Consider the following 12407-nt stretch of genomic DNA (forward strand, 5'->3'; position numbering starts at 1 on the left):
CCTGCCTGTTTGCTTCTAAACCTTGATCTGGTACTTTTCCTCTTCCATTCATTTCATTACTATGACACTTGGGAGGGGGTTGTGTTACACCCAGCAGTGCTTAGGGGTTACTCCTGGCTCTAGGTTCAGAAATCACTACTGGCAGGCTTGGGGGACCATATTGGATGCCGGGATTCGAACCACTGTCCTTTTGCAGGCAAAGCAAACGCCCTGCCTCCATGCTATCTTACCTGCCCCTACTATGACACTTTTTTTTCTGGATGGGTTGCTCTGTAGTACAACTGGATCCTTGCACACCACTGACCCATCATTGGTCCCTGACACTCTATAGGGTTCCCCATGCCCTGCAGGAGTGATTTCTGAATACTGAGCTAGGAATAACCCTCTGAGCACCTCAGGGGATGGCCAAAAATAAATTGAAGAAAATTTTAAAGTAGAGAAAATTCTTTCATGAGGATGACATGGAAAGGCCTACATTGTCTTCTTACACCTTATTCATAAGAATGTTCACACTGTAAAAGTCTGATACCAACTATAGCTAAAGTGTGAAAAAGTTTCACCGGGACCTTGAGAATGACTGGAGTTGGATAGACTGATATGCCTGGAACCCAGAGTCTGTCTTATGCCAATAAACTTCTGGGGTGAGGTCTTTTTGTAAACATGTCAAGGATTTTTTTTTTCTCATTTTCTCCATTTTTCTGAACCTATGCAAACATTGGCGAGTGCCACTGTCACACATTTACTATATTTTTTACTCTAAGGAAAATAATACAACTTACTGAACTTAAAAACAAATTACTGTAGTAGAATGCCTGTCTCGAAAACTGGCAGGGGATGGGAAGGAGAGAGGGGGTAATGTTGCACTGGTGAAGGGGCGTGTTCTGGTTATGACTGCAACCCAAATATGATCATGTTACTTAAATAAAAAATATATTTAATAAAAAAAGAAAAAAAAGAATGTTCATATTGAATAAAAATGATGTATGGCTCTTGGGGAAGGTCTGAGCTTCAACCTCTGACACCATACTATTCCTAGAAGAAATCATGTTGCAGATGGGTCTTATAAAAGATTGTGAGAATTAATTAAAAATTAATTAAATTTCTTACTTCCTTGAATTCCACAAAGCCAGTGATTAGCCCTATTGCATAAATATCTGGGCTAGCAGTGTGTGAGGGGAAACCATATGGCAGGTGGGCAGCACGTGCTGAATAGCCCTGGCAGAGGCACTTCCAGGCTCAGTGCCAATGACCATTTTACTGCCAGTTTGCAGGGGGCAGTGATGGACAGGACTTCTGCCTCAAAGTCAGCCCCTGCCCTAGACTCCCAGGGACTCAGGAGTGAAGTTCCTCCCTGTAGAGCAAGACCAGTGTTCCTATCCTATTTACATCCTGATCCCAACCCCATTCTGTTTCCTAGGAGAGAAAGAAGTTTCTGTGTATGTTCATATGGGCCTGGGCTGTTGCACAGAGGTGCAGCCCAACTGGCATTATTGGCCTTACAGGCTCTTCCTGTCAGGGTTGGTTTTTTCCCTCTTCAGTGCTCACTACCATGTCTTTCCTACAGGGATTCATGCAAACTGCCTTTCTGCTGCTCTTCCGGAATAATACGTACTAGAGAAGATGGATCTGCACCATCAGAAGTCCAGTTCCCAGGTAGGTTCAGAGTGTGAGCATAAGGAAGGACAGGGTGGGGGGACAGGAGTGTTCAGCCCCCACATTGTCAAGCTGTGGCCCCTGGCTGGGGTGCTGGACTCTGTTATTTGCAGCTACTTTTGTCCTTGTTTGCTGTGTTTGGTTTAATAGCCCCCAGTGTGTTCAGACTTGGCTCTTGAAACAGTGTTCTTGGGTCACTACTGGCAGGTCTCAGACCCTATGGGGGTTCTGGAGTCCATAAAATACATGTTGGTAATATGTTGCTAAGGAAATCCTTGATCTTAAGATTTTTGCCCTAAACCTTCATGCCTACCTTATCAGGGATCAGTTATATTACTGATTTTTAGTTCTGGCTCCAGAGCCAATAGGGGGTTTCTTGGCTCTGTTCCTCGTAATCTGCAGAATGAATCATATGGGGTGTGCGAGGTTCTCTCTGGGCCAGCCAAGTACAAAGAAAGTGCCCTCCTGGCTGTTCTGTACGTTTAGCTCAAAGTTCTCTGTTTGGTTTTTGAGAGTACCCAGTGACACTCAGGGGTTACTCTTGGCTATGTGCTCAGAAATTGCTCCTGGCTTGGGGGGCCATATGGGATGCCTGCATTCAAAAAGTGATCCGTCCTAGGTCAGCAGCGATTTGTGTTTAACTGCAGTGCCTAGATGCAGGCCAATACAGTTGCACTTGTCTTCTCTCTCTTTTCACTCAGGACCCTCAATGGGGGTCTAACACGCTCCCCAGGTTGCTTAATTTTCTAAAATCTGGCTGAAGAATTTTTGCCTTACTGGAAACTCTGTGGCTAGGTCTTTTCCTGAATGTGCACTTCCCTTTGGGTTTTAGTTTTGATTTCTTTGTGCTGTGCTACTTCAGCTTCTTTTGTATAGATTTTTTCTTCCATGTTGGCTATACTCAGGGCTTCATCTGGGCTCTACACCAAGGATTCACTCTACTCCTGGTAACTTGAGGGAACCAAGTATATAACAGGGATTGACCCTGGGTTGGCCTTGTCTGAACCCCCTGGCTCTGTTTCTCCACCCCTGTTGATCATTCCATGCAGTTCAGATATTTTGTTCTTCACTCTGATGAGTCCCCCCTCTTCCCTACTCATACATTCCTTTTCAGAAACAAGTTGCACTTTCAAAGCCTGCAGTTCCATGGCTTGTGGATCTAGTAGGGGAATGTAAGCAAAGGGTCATTTGAAAAGTCAAAGCGATTGGGAGTCAGATCACTTTTATCTGCTTAAGGAGGGACTTTCTTAGATGTAACCGTGTGCTGATTTGGAAAAGCTCAGGCTTGACTCACTAACTGACCCTTGAATTTTACTTCTTTCCCTACTACCAAGAGAAGACAGGGCCTTTAGGAGTAGATTTACACTGGTGTGTGTGTAGCATTTTGCGAAACACCCAGAGTATCTTCTGCTGTATGCGGGAGAGTTTCTCTTGGCAATATTCGGTGGACCTAGTGATACTGGACATTGGCCCAGGTGTGTTTGTGTGCATACCACTGTTTCTGAGAACCTACTTGAGGAGTGTCCACACTTTACACTGGCTGGTGCTCAGGGATTTCTGGAACCTGTCATCAGATGTGCCTACTGACATATTGACTTTGAGACTGGTTCTTCCTGAGTGGAGCGAGCAGAGGAACTTCTTCCCTTGGGATATGGGGAGTTCCGTTCTTTGCATTCAGGGACTGTGTGAGCCTGAGCCTTTACCCTCCTGTGTGTGCTGGCTCTGGACTCGTTGACCTTCCCTGATTGGCTGTGAGCTTCTCCCCAGATGTACCTGGACAGCTCTCAGAGGAAATTCTATAGATATCTGATGCTGAAGACCTACCAGCACCTGGGGGCCATAAATAAGAGCTGCCCTGGGGCGCCTGTTGAAGAACAGGCCCTTTGGGGGAAATCACCTATCTGTCAGGGATCTGGGTTCTATAGGAGACTAGACATTGTAGTTACCCAAAGTGAAGGCCTCCCCATTGTCTTACCTTCCCAATCCTGATTTTATATCTTAGAGGAGTCTTATTATGTCATTTTATTTTTATTTTTTGATTTTGGCTCACACCCGGTCCAGTGACGTCAGGGATTACTCTTGGCTATGCTCTCAAAAATCTCTCCTGAGTTGGGGTTCCATATGAGACACCAGGGGATCAAACCGCAGTCCAACCTGGGTCAGCAACATGTAAGGCAAATTCCCTACCATTAGGACAACTCTGTCCCCTAATTATGTAATTTTATAGTCCTGAGAGATAAAAGATTGTTTGGAGCATTTTCTTTGACCTCTGTGAGCCAGGTTTGATCCAGGCTGCACATTGATCCCTGAATTTTCAGGGATTATCCCAGAGCTCAGACGTAAGAGTCAACCCTGACCACTCTGCCACAATTCTCTCAAATGCAAGCCATTTAAATTTTATTAACATTTATTTAGGTTTTTAGGCACTCAGGGGTCACTCCTGACTCTGTGCTCAAAAATCGCTCCTGGTTGTCTCGGGGGACCATGTGAGATGCCGAGATTCAAATCACTGTCCTTCTGCATGCAAGTCAAATGCTCTACTCCATGCTATCTCTCTGGCCCCTCTCACTGTCATATCTAAAATTATTTGCATTCAATTGTTCAAGCCTACATTCTACCTGAATCACATACTTCAGTCTGAAGTTCATTGTGGGGTGTATTTAATACACCTTGACCACAATGTAAGCACCTCCCTCAGGCTTGACTCACCTCTTTTTCAGTCTCTTCTATCAAGATGATCCTGAGGAATCCACATCAAACAGTTCATGGGTGCACTGAGACACTGGTGAGGACTTTCTTCTATCTCTGCACTAAAGGAAACACCCCCTCAAAGCCAATGTTAGTCCTACTCTGCACAAAGCTTGGTCCTAGCACCGGTGGGGATTACCATATGTTAGGTGAGCCGCAGAGGGTTTATACCCTGAGTGCTGTAGCAGAGCACTACCAGACTGGGTGCAAGTGACTTTTCTGGTGCTGGCCTTCAAGGGGACTGAATTACTGGAGTCTGTCTCTGTCCTGGGCTCCCAGGGGCTCTGGACTGCAGTTCCTCCCTGTAGAGCAAGACCAGCACTCCTGTCCTATTCACACTCTGATCCCAACCCCATTCTGTTTCCTTGGACAGAAAGGAGATATGTTATGTTTTGTTTTGAGGTCACACCCTGCTGCGTACACGAGTTAGTCCTGGCTCTGCTCTCAGAAATCGTTCCTGGCAGCCCTCTGGAACCCTGTCGGATGTCAGGAATCGAACCTGGGTCCTTCCAGGGTTGACCGCATGCAAGTCAAATGCCCTACCCCTGTGCTATCGCTCTGATTCCAAGAAAGGAGTTTTTATATTTGTGTGTTCATGTGGGTCTTGCCAGTGCCCAGAGTTGCGGCCCATCAGGCATTTCCGGCCCCAGTATAGGCACTTCCAGTGAGGGCTTCTCTCTGGTGCTCACAGCAATGTCTTCTTACAGAGATTTGTGACAACGGCCTTGCTGCTGCTCTTTATGAATAATATAGACAAGTGAAGATGGAACTGCACCATTTGAAATCCTGTTCCCAGGTAGGGGCAGATTATGAGCTTAGAGAAGGACAGGGTGGGAGGACAGGAGTGCTCAGCACCCCAGTGTCAGGATTTGACTTCCGGTCAAGAGGCCTCTTTTGTCCTAGTTTGCTTTGTTTGGTTTGAGGGCCACACCCAATGGTGCACAAGCCTGGCCACTGAATCAGAGCTCTTAGGTCACCCTTGGCAGGTTTCAGACTCTATGAGGTCCTAAGGTCCAGCTTTGATCTCCTGGTAATATGGACTCCTACCATGTTGCTAATGAAATCCTTGATTCCTGGATTTCTATTTTAAGGCATCATTTCTGCCTCATCTGGGTTCAGCTCTATTACTAATTTTTATTTCTGGCACCACAGCCTTTAGGGGATTCTCCTGACTCTGCTCTCAGGTGTCCTTTCTATTCTGTGTGATGGATCATAAGAGGAGTCTGGGGTCTCTGGGACAGCCAAGTGCAAGGCAAGTTCCCTCCTGGCTGTTTCCTAGGTTCAGTACAAAGTTCTTCATTTGCAATTTACTTAAGCTCCCAGATGGTCGGTTGATGCCTGGGCACTTGTCTTCTCACTGTTTTCATTTAGGACCATACACAGAAGTCTGGCACACATCCCAGGTTCCTAAGTCGAAACTCTGGGTGAAGAATTTTCTGACATCCTAGAAACTATGTTGCTGGGTCCTTTCCTGTGAGTGCAGTTCCCTGTGGGCGTTAGTTATGATTTCTTTGAGCTGTTCTATCTCAGACTGTTTTGTTTTGATTAGAATTTTATCCCATTTTGCGATACTTGGCTTATTCTTGACTCTGCACCAAGGTGGAGTTATTCCTGACATGAGGTGACCCAAGTCTAAACCAGAGATTGACCTTGGGTCGACCCTGTCTGGAAACCCCTGTCTGTTTTGAATGTATGTTGGCTGAACTATAGGGATTTCTGAAACCTGTCACCCAGGCTATTTAGAGTTGCCTATTTATGTATTGACTTTGAGGCTGGTTCCTTCTGAGAATAGAGATAGAGGACTTGAGTCTCTTTAGGGAACCAGGAGGTTCCTTCTCTAATCCTAGAACTTGGGTGAGCTTGGGCCCTGACCCCTTCTGTGTGTGCTGCCTCAGGACATGGTGACCTTCCCCGATGTGGCTGTGAGCTTCTCCCCAGAGGAGTGGCTGTGCCTGGACGCCTCTCAGAGGAAACTCTACAGAGATGTGATGCTGGAGACCTACCAGCACCTGCGGGACATAGGTAAGAGCTTCCTTGTTGCACCTTTTAAACAGTCCCTCGGAGAGAATCAAATATCAGTCAGGTATCTGCATTCAATAGGGGACCTGACTTTGCAGTTCCCCAAAGTCAAGCCCCTCCACATTGTTTTAACCTCCCAGGTCTGACTTTCTATCTTAGAGGAGTCCAATTCAGTAACTGTAAATGTCATTCCACAGTGCTAAGAGGTAGTGCATTGTGTATGGTATTTGCCTTGACCTCTGTGCACCAGATTTGACCCAGGCTGCACATTGATCTTATAAGCCTCCAGGAATTATTCTTGAACGTAGGGCTAGATTTCTGCCCAAACCACTACGGGTACATCCTACAATTCTCCCAAATTCAAGCCATTTAATTTTTGTAAGTTTGGGGAAGATCGTGACCATACATGGGAGTACTCAGAACTTAGGAACTACTACTGCCGTTATTTGTGATCTCTTGGAGTGCTAGTGATCGAAGGTCTCTACCAGTGTCCCAATTCCCAATGAGTCCTACTTGGTTGCGAGCATGTTTGACTTTCATTTTGCTCATGACTTATTTAGGGTATCAAGACATCAGTGCCTCCCTGTCAACTTTGCCTTGTGTAATGTAGGCAATCAAACCTGAGGCTCCTATATTCAAAGTATGATTTCAAATTATACTGTGTCCCAGGCCCTACTTTTCTTTTGTTGTTTCTTTGTGGGGTATACCCAACAGAACTCAGGCTTTCATCTAGCTCTGCACTCTGGAATCAATCCTGGCATAACTTGGTTGTTTTGGGGATGAAGACCTGAGTGTCCCTGAAGAACCTGCATTCCTCTATCTCATATTATCAGTATAGTGTCACGATCTGCTTGGTTCAGAAACTAAGGCAATCCCAGAAGAATGTGAGTTCACTGGATTTGGCGGTGAGAAAGGGGCCATGTTCAGAAATGATTGTGAATCTGAATTCAACTTTATTGAATGATATAGAGATGTTTTAAACATGACTTTCATGTTTGATACCAAGTACATCTGTTTTCTCCGTGTTCCAAAGATTGTACCTTCTTGTTAGCAAAAGCTTATCACTTCATAATGTATGATCTATAAATTTTACAAGAAAGTATTCCTAGGGGTTGGAGAGATAGAATGGAAGTAGGGTGTTTGGCTTGAATGCAGAAGGATGGTGGTTCGAATCCCGGCATCTCATATGGTTCGCCTAGCCTGCCAGGATCAATTGCTGAGTGTAGAGCCAGGAGTAACTCCTGAGTGCTGCTGGGTGTGACCCTAAAACCAATGTGTGTGTGTATGTGTGTGTGTGTGTGTGTGTATGTATGTGTGTTTGTGTATATATATATTCATAGGTCTTCATTGTGGGTTACAAACCTTCTGAAAGATATGTTCCAACTAAAGAGGACAGAGAGGAGTCTCTGATCCAAATGTTTATCTGGGATCAAAACAATAAAATTTTTTTTTGGGTTTGGGACATACGTAGTTGTGCTCAGGGGATACTCCTGGCTCTGAGCTCAGAAGTTCCTCCTGGCAGGCTCAATGGCTGGGATTTGAGCCACCGTCCAACCTGTGTTGGCTGTGTGTAAGGCAAATACCATACCGCTGCACTATCAATCCGACCTTCAAAAGGTTAAATCTAAATATTTCAAAGTTTTTACTCCCAGCTCAGATCCCGATTGTCAATTCTGATATAAATTAAAAGATTAACTAGTTGTCAGGTGTTTCTATCAGTGTTCTTTCATTTAAATCATTTAAAGGAGAAGGGTGTTTTCAGATACAAGACATCCTTTTTTTTCGGGGGGGTGGGTCACACTTGGCAGCTCTCAGAGATTATTCCTGACTCTATGCTCAGAAATCGCCCCGGGCAGGCTCTAAGGACCTTATTGGATGCTGGGATTCGAACCACTGTCCTTCTGCATGCAAGTCAAAGGCAAAACCTCCATGCCATCTCTCTAGCCCCTCAAGATATCCTTTTAACAACTAACTTCAGTTTGAGTATCACAAAGCTATTTTTATTATTTATTGATGTATTTATCTATTTGTTTATGTATTTTGGTTTTTGTTCCACATCTGGTAGGATTCAGGGGTTACTACTGGCTCTGTGGTCAGAAATTACTCATGGAAGGCTCAGGAGACCATATGGGATGCCGGTAATTAAAACCGGTTCTGCTGTATTGTTTGCATGCAAGGCAAATGTTCTACCTTGGGTCCGGGAAGGTCGCACTAGAGGTAAGGTGTCTACCTTGCAAGCGCTAGTGCTAGCATAGGATGCGGTTCAATCCCCTGGTGTCCCATATGGTCTCTCCAAGCCAGGGGCAATTTCTAAGCACAACCCCAGAAATAACCCCTGAGCATCAAATGGGTGTGGCCCAAAAACCAAATAAAAAAAGGTTCTACCTTTGTGCTAACTCTCCAGCCCTTACAAAGTTATTTTATTTATTTGTTTGTTTGTTTGCTTGTATATTGTCTTGGGGTCACATCCAGCGGTGCTCAGGGATTACTTCTGGCTCTGAACTCAGAAATTGCTCCTAAATGGCTTGGGGGACCACATGGGATGTCATGGATCTAACCCTGTTCATCACATCACAAGGCAAAAGCCCTACCCGCTGTATTATTTCACAGCCCCAGCCCTTAATTTCAAGACATTATGGAGTCTTGTTTTCCTGACAGTGTTTGAAGGTACCTCTGGCTTAGCGGTTAGTGCTCACTTTAGGAACAGCTCAGGGAACTACAGAGCTTGCCATTGGCCCATTGTGAGCCCAGAGTTGTCTTATTGCTCCACGGCAGTAGTATCTTGCACCGTAAGTTGGACACTTTTATTGAACCTGGTCTCTTCTGTGTGATAACCAACATTCAGAAGGAAAGCTTGATTTGGTTACTTTCATTAGGGACCCAGAATCATTCACAAGAGGAGGAAGATTGCAGTCCACTTCCCTGTCTCTAACCATGAATCATTCCTTTGGGTAGGGCAGTGCAGCGTGAAGCCTGGGGTGATCTCCTGGTTGGAAGAAGGAGCCCTTGGCAAGCTGCAGAGAGGTGTGTTTGAAGGTGAGTGTGAGATGAGCCCAAGACTCAGACCCTGTGAAGGAGTGTGGTAGTGTCCTGGGCACATGTGAAATGTGGGTGCTGAGCAGTGTGTGTTGGACTGCTGGATCAGGGGTGCATGACCTCCTGCTTCAGTTCACAGCTCTTGATGCTAAGGCCCACAATGTTCTGGAGCTGGGCTTTCTTGGCTTCACTCTTTCTGGTTCCCTCTTTCTGTTAATAATTGTGGTTTTGGGTCCACAACCACTTTCTATGCTCTCATGCTAATTATACAACTCCATGTTGGGGTTCCCTTCTCATGGGCCGCTGGACGCTCTTGTGTTCTATGTGTCCACAATCTTGTTTTTGTCTTTGGATCATTTTCAGTGATTCCCCCCAATTTTTTTTTTTTTTTTGGTTTTTGGGCCACACCCGTTTGACGCTCAGGGGTTACTCCTGGCTATGTGCTCAGAAATTGCCCCTGGCTTGGGGGGACCATATGGGACGCCGGGGGAACGAACCGCGGTCCTTCCTTGGCTAGCGCTTGCAAGGCAGACACCTTACCTCCAGCGCCACCTACCCGGCCCCGATTCCCCCCAATTTTTTTTGTCTATTTTCCTTTGTTTCTTTGCTTTTGGTCAGACACGGCAGGGCTCAGGGTCCATCCTGGCTCTCTGCTCAGAAATCACTCCTGGCAGTTATGGGAGACCATATGCGATACCAGGATTTGCACCACCAGTTGTCCTAGGTTGGACACTTGCAAGGAAAATGCCCTACTGCTATGTTGTCTCTCCAGCCCCCTTTTCCCCTCATTTTTGATATGGCTTAGTAGTTGTACTCAATGGTTTCTGTGCTTCTCAACCAATTCTGCTGCATTCAGAAAACCAACTGTGATGGCTATGATCAAACCTGGGTATACTGCAAGGAAAATACTAACCCTTAGGAATACTGAGAAGTTTTTTGTTTCTCTTTTGGGAGCATTGCACTGATTTTCAGGAATTATTCTTAGCTCTATTCTCATATATTACCGCTGCGGTACTTTGTGGATAGATGTGATGCCAGAAATTGAACTAGGTTCATCCACTTGCAAGGTGAATCCCACGCAGGCTGTCCCATGTCGCTTTCACACTAGAATATATATTTTTTTCTATTTTGGAAGTTGTCTAGATCACATTCAGTAGCACTCAGTGGGTACTCCTGGGTCTGTACTCAGAAATCACTCCTGGTAAGCTTGGGGAACCATATGGGATGATCTGTCTGGTGTTGTACACATGGAAGGCAGACACCCTACCGCTTGATATTTCTCTGGCTAATGTGGGGGTGAATATATATATACTGTCCAGATCAATACATGCAAGGCAAATACCCTACCACTGTGCTATTTCCAGCTCCCCTAGAAATATATCATTGATTCATATATTTTAACCACAGTTGAGCCCAGGTCAACCCTAATGTGGACGTCTTTAAGTTCCTCATTTTGACCCTATTAATCTATCTTCCCTATTCTATTTTTAAATTATGGACCGCTTCACTAATTTCCATGTCATCCTTGCTCAGAATCCATGCTAATCTTCTCTGTATCATTCTAATTTTGGTATATGTGCTGCCGAAGCGAGCACTATCTTCCCTATTCTATAAGCTGACTTACTATCTGAAAACAATATACTGTTACTCTGTTGCTTATTCAGCCACTTTTCATTCAACACATTTTTTGGTGTGTGGTTTTGGTCCACACACGTAGACTCGGGTGTTACTATGACTCTGTGATCAGATATTATTCCTTGCAGGCTATGACAATCATAGAGAATGTCAGGATTTAATGTCAGTCAGCCACATGCAAGGAAACACCATCTTTGCTGTGTCTTTATCTGGCCCACTCAGAAATTAATATATTGGTGACTCTCAGGGGTTACTCCTGTTTATGTGCTCAGAAATTGCTCCTGGCTTGGGGGACAGTATGGGATGCTGGGGGATTGAACCGTAGTCTGTCCTAGGCTTGCACAGGCAAGGCAGAAGTCTTACCCTTTGTATCAACGCTCTGGCCCATAATTTGTTTTTTTGGGGGGATATATTTTTTATCTGTATCTTTTTTTTTGTTTTTGTTTTTGTTTTTGTTTTTGTTTTTGGGCCACACCCTGTGACGCTCAGGGGTTACTCCTGGCTATGCGCTCAGAAGTTGCTCCTGGCTTCTTGGGGGACCATATGGGACGCCGGGGAATCGAACCGCGGTCCGTCCTAGGCTAGCGCAGGCAAGGCAGGCACCTTACCTCCAGCGCCACCGCCCGACCCCTTATCTGTATCTTTAAACCATTGATGAGTGATCTCGTAATATTGTGAAAATATTGCAGCTATAAATTGTTTTCATTCAGTTAAATATTTGTGTGGTTTTTGGGTCAGCCCTGACAGTGCTCAGGTGTTACTACTGGCCTTATGCTCAGAAATTATTTCAGGGGCCAGAGGTAGGGGTCTCAAACTCGCGGCCCGCAAGTTGTTGCGGCCTCCGTACAACATTTTGTGGCCCGTGGCCTGCCTTCAAATATCGTAGTATTCACGATCATTAGCGTACTGAATAAAAATCGCATATTTGAAGGCTGGTTGTGGGCCACAAAATGTTGTAAGGAGGCTGCAACAACTCGCGGGCCATGAGTTTGAGACTCCTGGAGGTAGGGCATTTGCCTTGCATGCAGAAGGATGATGGTTCAACTACTGGCATCCCATATGGTCCCTCGAGCCTGACAGGAGCTCTTTCTGAGCATAGAGCCAGGAGTAACCCCAGAGTGCTGCTGGGTATGACCCAAAACTCCCCAAAAAAAAGCCCCACAAAAAATCACCAGAAATTATTCCAGTTTGGATGGGGGGAGACATAAGAGATCTCAGTGATCCAACCTGAATCACTTGCATGCAAGCAAATGAGCTCCCCATTTTTTATTGTTCTGTTCGCTGAACAGAGTCTTACATTTCATACCTGGTTTGTT

General features: G+C 45.3%; 1 non-coding gene across 1 annotated transcript; it reads right to left on the reverse strand.

Annotated features, from left to right (window-relative positions):
* Positions 1–10944: 10944 nt before the first annotated feature.
* On the reverse strand, positions 10945–11051 carry LOC126031773 (U6 spliceosomal RNA). The gene has a single exon (XR_007503602.1). It is a non-coding gene; the product is annotated as a U6 spliceosomal RNA (small nuclear RNA).
* Between the last annotated feature and the right edge of the window lie 1356 nt (positions 11052–12407).

The sequence above is a fragment of the Suncus etruscus genome, chromosome 15 (assembly GCF_024139225.1).
Source record: "Suncus etruscus isolate mSunEtr1 chromosome 15, mSunEtr1.pri.cur, whole genome shotgun sequence".
Classification (NCBI taxonomy): Eukaryota; Metazoa; Chordata; class Mammalia; order Eulipotyphla; family Soricidae; genus Suncus; species Suncus etruscus.